At 38.7% G+C, this 12,705-nt stretch overlaps 1 protein-coding gene and 1 non-coding gene across 3 annotated transcripts in view; one reads left to right on the top strand and one right to left on the bottom strand.

Moving 5' to 3' along the window:
• The window catches only part of CSDE1 (cold shock domain containing E1), a 36,802-nt gene that overhangs the window by 23,850 nt on the left and 247 nt on the right, over window positions 1-12,705 (bottom strand). For both annotated transcript variants that reach the window (XM_029227387.1, XM_029227386.1), the window contains exon 2: window positions 5,696-6,111. The gene's annotated coding sequence lies outside the window, so the exon portion shown is untranslated. The remainder of the gene's footprint in view (window positions 1-5,695; window positions 6,112-12,705) is intronic.
• Window positions 3,313-3,398, top strand: LOC114900133. Its single transcript, XR_003794752.1, has one exon. It is a non-coding gene; the product is annotated as a small nucleolar RNA SNORD35 (small nucleolar RNA).

Raw genomic sequence — 12,705 nt, 5'->3', positions numbered from 1 at the left:
TGTTCAAAGATAAATCCCTAGTGTTAGACAGTGCTTGGCACATAGTAAGCACTCATTTGCTGAATTATGGAAAGACATTAAGACAAATAAGTCTTAAAAGATCATTCATTAAACACAAAACATATGAACTTCAATTCTAGCAAGCAAAAATTTAGATAAAACAAATTATTCATTTATCAGACTATCGAAGATAAAAGATTTAAAAAATTGAGAAAGTAGTTTAAGAACAACATGCTAATATATTTTCATGGTGGCAAACTGGTGCAACCTTTCTGAAATAACAGTTTAACCACATGTACCAAAATGTGGAGGTGCTTTCTTTAATAATTCCACTGCAGGAAACTTATCATGGGGAAATGTGGACAAGGCTTTATGCACAAATGTGTTCATTAAAATGTTTTAATAACAAATTCCCGGAAATAATCTAAAGTTTCATAGTCATTTATATAATGACAAAAATATTTCTATAATATAATTTCAACTGTATTTTAAAAAGGAAAGACCAGGAAAGTCTACTTCAATACTCCCAGACAATGTAACACTTAAGATGGTGTTCTAAGTGCACAGAGCTAAAACTGGTAAATGGGAACAGAACTCAGTACTCACTCCATGGCTCACATTCTTAACCATTGCTTTATACGCTAAACCAGAACTCGAATGCCTACAATGCATCAGCACTGTTCTAGGTTCTACATGTATACTAGTGAACACAGCAGACGAATACCCCCAACACCAAGTTTAGACTTTCTACTCTTTTCTATGTATTTGTTTTTAATCAGAAAGTCATTAACGGGACTTCCCTGGTGGCGCACTGGTTAAGAATCCGCCTGCCAATGCAGGGGTCACGGGTTCGATCTCTAGTCCGAGAAGATTCCCACATGCCACGGAGCAACTAAGCCCGCGAGCCGCAACTACCGAGCTCTCGGGCCTAGAGCCCATGCTCCGCAATGAGAAGCCATCACATCGAGAAGCCCGCGCACTGCAATGAAGAGGAGCCCCTTGCTTGCCGCTCGCTGTAACTAGAGAAAGCTCACACGCAGCAATGAAGACCCAAACATGGCCCAAAAAATTTTTAAAAAATCATTAACAATAATTTTTTTTTTTAAAAAGGAGAAATGGAAAAGAATCACAGGTCAAATTTAAACTTCACTTCTAATTCAAGAAATCAACTAAAGTTCCCTAAAGAACACAGAACTAGAATCAAAAGACTGGCTTTTAGTCTTGCTTCTCATACTTTTTAAAACTTCTCTGGGATTGTTTCTGCAGATGTAAAATGATGGCCTAAGTGATTTCCAAATTCCCTTGGGAGGTGGGGAAAAAAATCAAAATTCTGTGCTCTGTAATTTCTTCTTGCAACATCTCTGAGCTGTTCCCCCCCCCCTTTTTCCTAACCTAGTCTGCTTGGCTCCCACTGAAAAGGAATTAGTTTAGAAAAGGCAACCTATTTCACTGTATGACAGTTTTAGAAAATGACTGTTTTCTTAATCTAAACATACTTCCCCTTAACTTCCTTTGCTCCTTTCAGTTTTCGGAATGCAACTGTTTTTCAGACTAACTGCTGTCTTCTGGATATGTTTCAAATTATTATTCACTGAAGTACATTTCACTACTATTCTCACTGTACCCTGACCAATATATAGAAAGCACTGAGTGATTATGTTTCTTGATTCTGTAGACTAAAGTTTGAGTAACTTTATATAACTAAAAACAACAACAACAAAAAAACTCTATTACTCCTTAATAAATTAGTAAAATCATATTTTCTCCTTTTAGTACTTGTATAACTGATCATCTGTTACTAAAGAAAAAACTAATCTAATGCTTTTAAATTTCTTAGTTAACCTGGAATTCCAATTTAGAGGGATAATTTTAAATCATTAGCCTTTGTAATCTGTCTTTTAAGCATTCTATGTCCTTCCTTAATACCCACCTCACAGGGTTGTAGGGACGGTTAGGGTTACTTCCTACAAAAAGCCTGGAATGGTGCTTAGTACAGAGCACACACATAACTACTTACCACTAAATCTTTTTAAAAAGTAGAGCAAGAAGAGAATCGGGCAGCACACATATGGAGACCTCTGAAAATCAGTCCATTAGTCAAAGCCTTTTAATGCTTATAATCCAATCTATATTCCATACTGACCACTATGTTATTAAGAGATACTCTGTCAAATCTCCTTATTGAAAGATCTTATTTTTTATTTGTTTGCTCCTGGATTTTTGCTAGGGATGGAGAACAGGCTCCAAAGTTCGCACACCTGACTTTGAAAATCAATCAAGACATTTACAGTTCCTGATCATAGGTCTCCACACCCCTAGCCAAGTTACCGTTATCTTCTCATTCACCTGAGGCTTTAGTTTTCTTTTAATGTTCCTAGCTTTGCTTTCCTTCTTGTCACCTTAAACTGTCTTTGATCAAAATACTCATCAAAACAATCCATGTCTATCTTTACATGACAAACTTCTTATAAGTCTTATTCATTGATATTTTTAAGGCCAATCCCACTCCTCAATATTTTTATTCATTCCTAATTATGTACTACTTTTACTGTTTTTTACAAAGGCTCTTTTAAAATCTGTGGTTCTCAGATGTAGAGAACAAACTTATAGTTACCAAGGAGGGAAGGGGCAGGGTGGGATGAATTGGAAGACTGGGACTGACATATATACACTACAATGTATAAAATAAATAACTAATGAGTACCTACCTACTGTATGGCACAGGGAACTCTACTCAATGCTCTGTGGTGACATAAATGGAAAGGAAATCTAAAAAAGGGTGGATATATGTATTTGTGTGACTGATTCACTTTGCTGTACAGCAAGAAACATAACATTGTAAAGCAACTATGCTCCAATAAAAATTAAAGTAAAAATAAAAACAAAATCTGCGGTTCTACCGCATTACCAAATTTGTTTCCTTAGCTGCACTCATTTTAAATGGAATAATTCACAACTGTACAATCAGAACACGTTTTACTGTCAATAACCCCCCAATTGTTATTTATCTGTTTATAAATATGTGAATTAATCTATATAACTCAACTTTTTTTTTTCTTTTTGCGGTACGCGGGCCTCTCACTGTTGTGGCCTCTCCCGTTGCGGAGCAAAGGCTCCGGACGCGCAGGCTCAGTGGCCATGGCTCACGGGCCCAGCCGCTCCGCGGCATGTGGGATCTTCCCGGACTGGGGCACGAACCCATGTCCCCGGCATCGGCAGGCGGACTCTCAACCACTGCGCCACCAGGGAAGCCCTTATATAACTCAACTTTTGACAGCTACACATGCATTTACGCATTAAAAATGTTCACGTAGCAGATGATGGCTTTCTCTCACAATGGTCTGCGATGCCACTGTGGGCAATGCCAATAATGCCAATGGCTCAGCTGATGCCAGAAGGAGCAGGGAGCGGCTTTTGAGCTTAGGCTTGCTGAGAAGTTCAATGACTAAACTGGGATCCTCTAGGACAGGTTGTCAATAGCCCTCCCCTAGTCACCCTGTCTTGTTTCCTTACAGCTTTGCTTCCCCCCACCTCCACCACCCCGGGGCGGGATGTTCCTGTAGTAAACTAATACTCAGAATACAAAGATTAGGCTAAACAAAAAGCACTTCTACTTTAAATCCATCTCTACAATTCATGTCAATGCAATGAAAGCTGTACCATCTAATCTTTTACCCTTCTGAATAGTAACGATAGAGCTGTACAATTTCAATCCCCATTATTTTATCTAACCCAGCACAAGTGGTACCAGTCTAAAATTATTTTTTAAAAAATCAGATGAGGAGGTAGGAAGAAACAAACAAAAAAAGCAAGTAATACAATAACCTTGGGCTTCCCTGGTGGCACAGTGGTTGAGAATCTGCCTGCTAATGCAGGGGACACGGGTTCGAGCCCTGGTATGGGAGGATCCCACATGCCGCGGAGCAACTAGGCCCGTGAGCCACAACTACTGAGCCTGCGCGTCTGGAGCCTGTGCTCCGCAACAAGAGAGGCCGCGACAGTGAGAGGCCCGCAGACTGTGATGAAGAGTGGCCCCTGCTTGCCACAACTAGAGAAAGCCCTCGCACAGAAACGAAGACCCAATACAGCAAAAATAAATAAATTAATTAAAAACAAAAGTACCAATGCCACTGTGGATGTGAGGATTAAATTAGTCAATGCTTAAAAAACAAAACAAAAAAAATCCTTAATACTGAGTAATTATATGTCTGTTTATGGATAATTTAAGTAAATTGGTGTTAATGGTAGTTTTAAATTAAGGAATAATTCTGGTCCACAGTAAGGTCATTACCACAGCCAGGTCCTTAACCTTTAAATAAACTGGAGATAAAGGCCCACTACTTGTTGAAATGGTGATGAAGCTTTTATAAGACAACAACCTAGGAGTGGTCTGTTTTCATTCTCCTCATTTGATCAATGAAGCGTTTTACAAAAGGATTACCACCCAGTTCTTGAAATTCTCTTCCTTGGCATTCCTACCCGGACTACCTATTTCTTTCAACATTCTCTTCTTTGGCACTTCTTCCTTTATTACCTATAAAGTGACGACTCCTTTCTGAATTCCAAGTCTTTACTTCTGCTGATTTTAGAAACTCTAGAAACTAAAGATTAAAAAGGAACAATTGCCCTTCACAATCTTACCTCCCCCAAACAACCACTGTTTAACATTCCATACTAGAATATTTTCTCAACTTCAGATTACTAATAAAACAGATTTCCACAAATTCCTACCTGAACTTCCCCATTCCTATGAACAACGATTTCTAACTTGGACAACTGGATAGACTAAATCAATTCCCTCCAGCCTCAACTTCCCATTCAACTAGTCACCAGTCCTATTACTTCTACCATTAAAACACCTAGTATCTACCTCTTTCTCTGCCTTTACCCTAGCTTTTATCTTCCTTCCACTCTGTCCATTGCTCCTAACAGGCCTTCCCATCCTCAGCCTATTCCCTAAAAGTAGCACCATTTGTCTTTCAAAGATACATTTATGAATATGTAACTTTAAAATCTGAAGCAATAAACTATCTCAGGTTTGAAATACAAAATCCATTAAGCCCTTGCTTATAAACAGCTGACAACTTTCCTGAAAAATAAAGGCAAGTAGAGTGGGCCCTGTAGAACCTGCCTCCAGCAAGCCTCCCTTTCCAGTTATTCTCTCTGACCCACAAAACTGTATTCTCTACTCCGTTCGTAACAGACTACTCAACATATACCACGTGCTTTCAGATCTCCCCAAATCTGCTCATTCCGTTACCTCTATACCTCTACCAAAAACTCTTCTCCCTCTTAACAAAGTACAACTCACCTTCAAATGTCCCTTCTCTGTAGGCTTTCTTTACCCAAGGTTACCTCAAAGACTACAAAGGGCACTCCTAACTGAAACCCTAACTTCTTAATAGTACAGAGGGAGTTTTTCTTTCTAAGAGACCAATAAATCAAGAGACCTGCATGTATTAATAAATATAATTTGGGGTGGAAAATCCCAGTTTTGGGCATAAATATTGTCATCTAACAAAAGACAACAAGTTAAAATAATCTAGTGTTGATATTTTCAGACTAATAGTTGATAATATAAACTGTTTTCAGAATACCTTTAGAAGCAAACAGATTAAGATTTTAAATTTAACCAAATAATTAGGAAATCTAGAATTATAAACTGATTCTTGCCAATAGGAAATGATAAACCTACCTCGCAGTGATAATCAAATATTGCACTTTCAGTAGTATTTGCTGATTCTTCTTTTTCAGCACACGTTTCAAAGGATGAAAGTTGCTAGTGTTAAAAAAAAAAAAAAAAAAGAAAAGAGAGAGAGCGCGCGTGCAAGAGAAAATGACCTATCAAGCTAATAAAGAATACAACTGCTGCTGCACCAGGCAATCTCACAGTACAGCACTGAAGAAAACAAAGACTACTAGCAGCGTTGGGAAGTGATCTTTCAAAGCTGTTGAGTAGGCACAAACTTCTTGTTTCAGATCAAGTGTTGTGTCTTCAACTTAAGTGTACTCTTCTTTGGTCTTGTTGGTTGTTTCGAGGTTTGTTCCTTGCCTGATCTGAACTTGAAGCAGCAGTTTCAGGTGGTAAAGTCTGTTCTGTTACACTTCATACTAGAGATAAGAATGAAGACATTAAGTATAACTTACATAAAAGAATCAGGGACAGAGGGTAGCTAGAGGGACAAACTCATTTCATTAACTTAGAATCAAGCAAGGCAGAAAACTTGGAAGCACACACACTCAATGTCATTTAAGCAATCTCCCAAGTGCTAATGGATACCTCCTTTGGTACTGTACACTCAAAACCCGAAATTATTCAGTCCTTATTGACACCCCCCCCACAAATAAATTCGAAGTTACATAACATAATATTCTATTTAGTATAAGTGTTTTGTAACTACCTAGCACTGTGTCAGGTACTGTGGAAAACATAGAAGAATTTCCTGCCATCAGGGAGTTTACACCCTTGTTGAGAAGAGTTATTTATACATGGAGGGAAAACTAGAATATAGGACAAAATGTCCAAAATTAATTTGCTCAACTAATATCCGGGTGTCTACTACATCACATACTATTCTAGAAATACTATTTATTGTTTATGCATCACCGTCTGTGCATCAAAGCAACATGGTCAGAGAAGGCTTTTAGTTAAGAGGTAGACTATTTCAGCTTAATTTGGAGAAATGGGCAGATTTTTGAGAAAAACAGCTGAGTATTCTAGGCATAAAATATCACATAAACCAAGCCAGAGTATACAACTAAATCCTAAGTCCCTTGAGAGCAGAGACCATGTATAGGATTTTCTATGCCTGACATCAAGGGAGCTTTATTGCATGAGACTGTCACAGCAAGTGTAGCTTGTTGTTTCAGAGGAATCAATAGGCTAGCCTGGATAGAACAGAGGGCTGGGTTAAAGTGAAATGAGATATATGGTGTAACAGATGCAGTAGAGCCAGATTATGAAGTGTTTCAACTTGACATAACAGGAAACAGAGAGCCTTAGTTCTTGATGAAAGGGTATGAAATCTTGAAATCCTATGAAGGATCACTTAGTGAAGGAAACAGACATCTCATTAGAGCTGTTGCCATGAACAGATGAGGAATGTCTATAGAACAGAAACAATTAAGATGAGAAGGGAAGAGAAGTGTAATATATGTATAAATAAAATCACAGAATTGTGCTTTGTATTAGCTGTAAAAAATTATTATTTTGCAGTGCCTCAAATGTTAGCTAAAATGGTGCTGTTAACTAAAATGACTTATATGGGGAAAAGAAAAGGTGGATTTGGTTTTAGATATGCTGAGAGGTGGACAGTATATTTTAAGATCAGAAATGATGACTATAAGGTGAGAGGTCAGACCTGGTGAAAAGAGTAGGAGAGCTCAATATTAATCACACTGATACTTACCAGTAAAATGTCACAAACAAATTATTTAATCTCCCTGAGTTTCAGTTTCTCCTATGCAAAATGAAAACTCAGTAACAGCTGATCTGTGGCTCTTGGGTATACCTAACATTCCATGACTTTACACAGTAACTTCAAATATCAAATGTTACATTTGTCAAATCTTTCAATTTTATTTGGATCATTCTATTACCCAGACTAGATACTTCTTAGAGCAATTGATTCTCAAATCATTTGGGAAGCTTTAAGACATACACATGCCCAGTCCCCACTCAAAGAGTAACTGAACTGGCCTGACGTAGGGCCACTTCTGTAATGATCTTTGATTCCTCCCTCTCCACCTACACACCCAATGTTGCAAGTCTTATCAATATTTCAAGATACCTTGTGTATTCATCTTTTGCCCTAAATGACATCATATTTTAGTCCAGGGGTCTGACACATCTGCTAACTTCCAGTGTCAACCCTTTCCATATTCTGCCACATAACACTACCAGACTGATTTACCTAAAATTCCAATTTCATCTCATTCGTCTCATCTCCTTGTCCAAAATCCTCAGTGATTTTTCCAGCACTGTAAATGGGAAGTTCTTAAGCCTGGCTGCAAATCCAACCCACCTGGGACTTGGGGGGAGGGGAAATCAAAGCCTGGATCCCACCTTGAGATTCTAATTTAACTGGGGTTAGGTCCTAGGCATTGGTGTATTTTCCTTCCCACCCTGCCCCCAAGATGTTTCTGACTTGCAGCCAGCGTTTAACCACCACCATTCAAGGTGTGTCTCTTCTACCTTTACATCTTTACCTTCTTCTGCTCTCCAGTTCTTCTAGATAGGTGCATTTTCCTCCCTAATTCTTAAACGCAACTCTTGGGAGATTCCTGAATTCTAGTCTTTGTGTATACGGGTCTTTCCACAAAGAATACATTTTATCATCTTCAATGCGACAAAAAAAGCCTTTCTTGACCATTCCAGCACAGATTTATTACAGTAACTCCCACTGCTGGCATCATGCTTTTTGGTACCAAATCATTTCTGTACTTTACTTACATGTTTATGTATCTTGTTCCTTCAATTATATTTCAGATTTCTGAGAGACAAATTCAAGTTTATTTCTTTATCACAACCCCTGATAGCACTTAACCAGGTACTGCTAAACTTACCACAGCAGAAACTAATAACAGCAAAAAGATAGTTAATCTGTAACAGCAAAAGACACAATTCAAGTTGGTAGACAGTTCCACCAACTTTAAAAAATTTTGTTTGGTGAACTGTATAAAGTCTTAATTATCCAATCAAGAAATAACCTCTTCTTTTAAAAGATACCCATTGGGCATTTTAATAAATTTGCTATCCACTCATGCTAAGATTATTAACATTCATGGGTGGTACTGACCAATTCTTTCGCTTTAATCCTCTGAACCAAAGTGTACCCCCTACAACCTCCCCCCCACCCCCAAAGCTAGACGCTTCTTAAGTCACATGAAATACAGAGTACTAATAAAAAAAACTAAGGAACAATTTAAATGTGGATCTGAGAGTCTCCCTGATTACTAAGTAATCAACTCCTTTTCCCTTTGCTCTGTATGGGAACACTACCACCATTAGTTAATTATCAATTATGTCATGCTGTTTTAGAAGTTAATTTTCCTTTACTTGATCTGATAATCCAAACAGTCATGCCCTATTTTACCTGCCTTAAAACTATCATCACCTGTTTTGTTATTTACTGTCCCCTCCACTTCGCTGCTTTATCGCAAAGGCTTAGCTGAAGCCGGGCACACAGCAGGCACTAAACTAATACACGTTGAACTAATACATTTATATGACATTAATCCATCTAAAATGTTACCACATAACCCAGTTTATCATTTTGACAAATTATACTCAAAGTCTGTACGGCATTCACTTGGGAAGAATGTTAAAGAAATGCTAAACCAGTCTATAAAAGTCCCTCCACCTAACCCACTTTCTTCAGAGTACTTTCTTTGAGAATAAGAGCAAAGACCCAAATAGGCAGCATGGAACTGAAAAGGTTCTCTACTGTTGATTTACATGACTAACACTCATTCTTGCCTTAACTCCCCAGTTGGTATTTCTTGATGAATTAACCCAAGACAAGTTTAAGTATATCACATTTTTCTCTAACCTGTATAACCGAAGTGCCTAACAGGTTTTAATTCAGTTTTACTTTGGGATCTAAGGAAAATGATAAAAGTTCAGATAATTAACCACCTTAAAACAATTTAAGTCATCAACACGTTGAGCAGAAATAAAAGAAAATCAAATTGCTGCAACCATCTTTTTCTATATGTTTCCTTTAGTAATAACAATTGTGCTGTTACTAGATATTTAAAATTATACACCCACCCATCACTTAACTTCTTTTACATATACTAATACTTTGAAATAGGACAAATGCCACTGTGGAAAGAAGCTGAAGAAATGCTCCAGACACAAAAATCAAAGAATAGTGTAGACCAGCACCATCCAACAGAAATACTGTGCAAGCCACATACGTAATTTAAAATTTTCTAGTAATCATATGAACTTGAAAGAAAGGTGAAACTAATTTTAATTAAGTATCTTACTTAACCAAATCCAAATGTCATCAGTTCCCACAGGTAACTGACATGTTTTTAACATCCCTGGAAATCCAATGTTTAGCAGAAATGCAAACAACTAACTGGTTATATATTGGCTGCAGCTGCAAACCAATGGATAGCCTACAGGTTCAACGCGAATAAACTCCCGATCAATTATTTTCAACTACACATTAATAGTATACCTCAGCATAAAAGGACAAATAATGCTCAAAAAATAATCTTCCAATACACAATATTCAGTTTAATACCCCTAATAAAAAATGTAGCACAACAGAAACATCTCTAAGAATTCCTCTGGCTTGACAGTATATTTGAACTGGAAAAAAGTTTTGAGTTATTTTTTTAACTAGGTACTCACACATGCAAGCAGAAAACATTCTAATACCAAGACAAAGGAATTTTTAAAAATCTTGATTTGGCAGAAAGCATTTAACAGCAAGAAATGATGGGATTCAAGAAAACAAGTCACCCCCACCACAGCAATTTCACCACTGAAGACATTCCAGCTATTAAATCTTAAAAAATACAGTTGTAATTCTTCTAGCTGTAATTCTTTATCATGAAAAATCCTACAAGTTACAGCTCTCCATAAGACAGTCTGGGTCAAAAATCTCAAAGTAGTCCCCCTTTGATTTTTGAAAAGACTAAACTAAGAAGGCAAACCAACGCCTCGTATTTATTTAACAAGATCTCAAGATTTTTATTTTGTAATGCAGTCCTCAAATTCAACTCCTTAAAAATCTGCGCACACAGCATTTCCATGTTTAAACTACTTTGTCAAAAGTATGGGCCTCACAACAATGTGAATGAACTTAATGCTACTGAACTGTACACTTAAAAAAAAAAAAAGGTTAAAACGGTAAATTCCGTTATGTATATTTTACCACAATTTAAAAGAAAAAATTTTTAAAAATGATGTAATGGCCCTGCATTGTGTGTCTTTAGATGGAAGGAAGGGAAAACAGGAGTAGGATAAAGCAGGACTACATGTCAGCTTCCACATTCTCATTTTTTATTTGCAGGAATTTACCAGAATTTTCAACCATACTCTAAAGGTCATACTTGTTAAGTCAGAACTTATTTACAAAAAAAGAAAACCTATCTTCTGTGCCTCAAATGCTTTACTTTTCAACTCAGCTGCTATAAATACTCATCTCGATGGTAAACATCCAGAGCAGCTGCAAAATCACTCAAACCACTACCATCTCTTTTATTTCGGGCCTATGGCTAAAAGGAAAAAAAAAAAAAACAAGGTTGAAAATTTATCAAGATTTTATGACTCAGGCATATGCCTATTCAAGTATATAACCCCCCTCCTTACCCAAACCAAGAATACCCAATATTGGTTAGTACCAAAAGGGCACAAAGGTATTATACTGCCCCTCAACGTAGTATTGAAAATGCTTCCTTCTATAGACTCGAAAATTACTCAGCGTTTTGATACAGAACAACTTATATTAGCGGGCTATAATTTGGTACCTACATTTTATAGATTGGTAGCTCTGGTCAAGAGCTGCCAGTTCATACCATCCTGATAAAAAGCTAAGTCTCCCACAGGAAGGATTTAAAGATTTAACTACCACAGTGCTTTTGGGCGTCCTCCCTCCTCCACCCTGTCTACCAACTGTTTAAGAGGACCACATTCTTGCGCTCATTTTAGGTGCAAAACAAGGAAATTACCTCAAACAACGTTCAGCTTTTGTATTTGCGGATTGAAGGCTGTTTTTAGAGAGGGTTCCCTGCCTCACTTGTCAGGCAAGAGAGGAGCTACTGGGTGTTTCTAAAGGAAAACCTTAAAGCAAAAAGAACCGTAGCACTAAGAGTTCCTACTTATGATACAGCGGATGGTAAGAACCTCTAAAGTGTCTACGACCAGGGCTCTAAAAAACTAATTCTACACAGAATGACGAAGCCATGCCTTTCATTGCACAATATGGGCCGGGCTCTTACACTATAAGAACCAGAGGGGGAGTAAGGAGAACTCCACTGAGTTCTCACCGAGTTCGCCCTAACACCACGATTAGAAGGGTGAGAGCCATGTGCCTAAGTTTAGGGGCTGGTTCTCTTCCTCAAGAAGCCGAAGGGGAGGACTAGACGGGAAGGTTGGGTGTTGAGACCCAAGATAAACAGCTCTAGGTGAATGGAAGTAAGGATGACAATTCGGCCGCACTACCGTGCCAGATGTGCCGAGAAAAGGAGGTGTCTCTAAGCAGTTAGATGGAGCGGGGTCTCAGTCCATACACAAAGGAAGCGCCATTGCCGCACTGCGCTCTGGTACTCGTAGTCAGATCCAAGCAGGTGATGGCCAAGATACCACAGGGTTCAGAGTCAGAATAGGCCCCTCTCCTATGCCTCCAGCTCTTCCAGTCTCACACAAAGGACCGCGCCACCACTCCCTCGCCCCGCCCGCCGGGACTTGTAGTTCTCCTTTCCCCCACCAAGCCGCAGAGGAAGAAGCAGCCAGACTACAACTCCCAGCAGCCTCCGCGCCCGAGCCCCGCACCCCTGCCTCCATCTTGGCTGCGGTCGGAGCCTCCATTTTCGCTCCCTCCCCCCACTTTAGTCACCACCACCACCACAACGCGCGACCGCCTGGCCTAGACTCTTCGCTTCTGCTCTGCAGCCTGATGTGAGGCCTAAACAGTTGAACGGGAGCCGGGTGGAAAAGCCCGGGGCAGGGACTCAGGGTGAGATCGT

The sequence above is a fragment of the Monodon monoceros genome, unplaced genomic scaffold (genome assembly GCF_005190385.1).
Source record: "Monodon monoceros isolate NGI ecotype Baffin Bay Population unplaced genomic scaffold, NGI_Narwhal_1 Super_Scaffold_18, whole genome shotgun sequence".
Classification (NCBI taxonomy): Eukaryota; Metazoa; Chordata; class Mammalia; order Artiodactyla; family Monodontidae; genus Monodon; species Monodon monoceros.
This window is presented reverse-complemented; position numbering and strand designations above follow the sequence as displayed.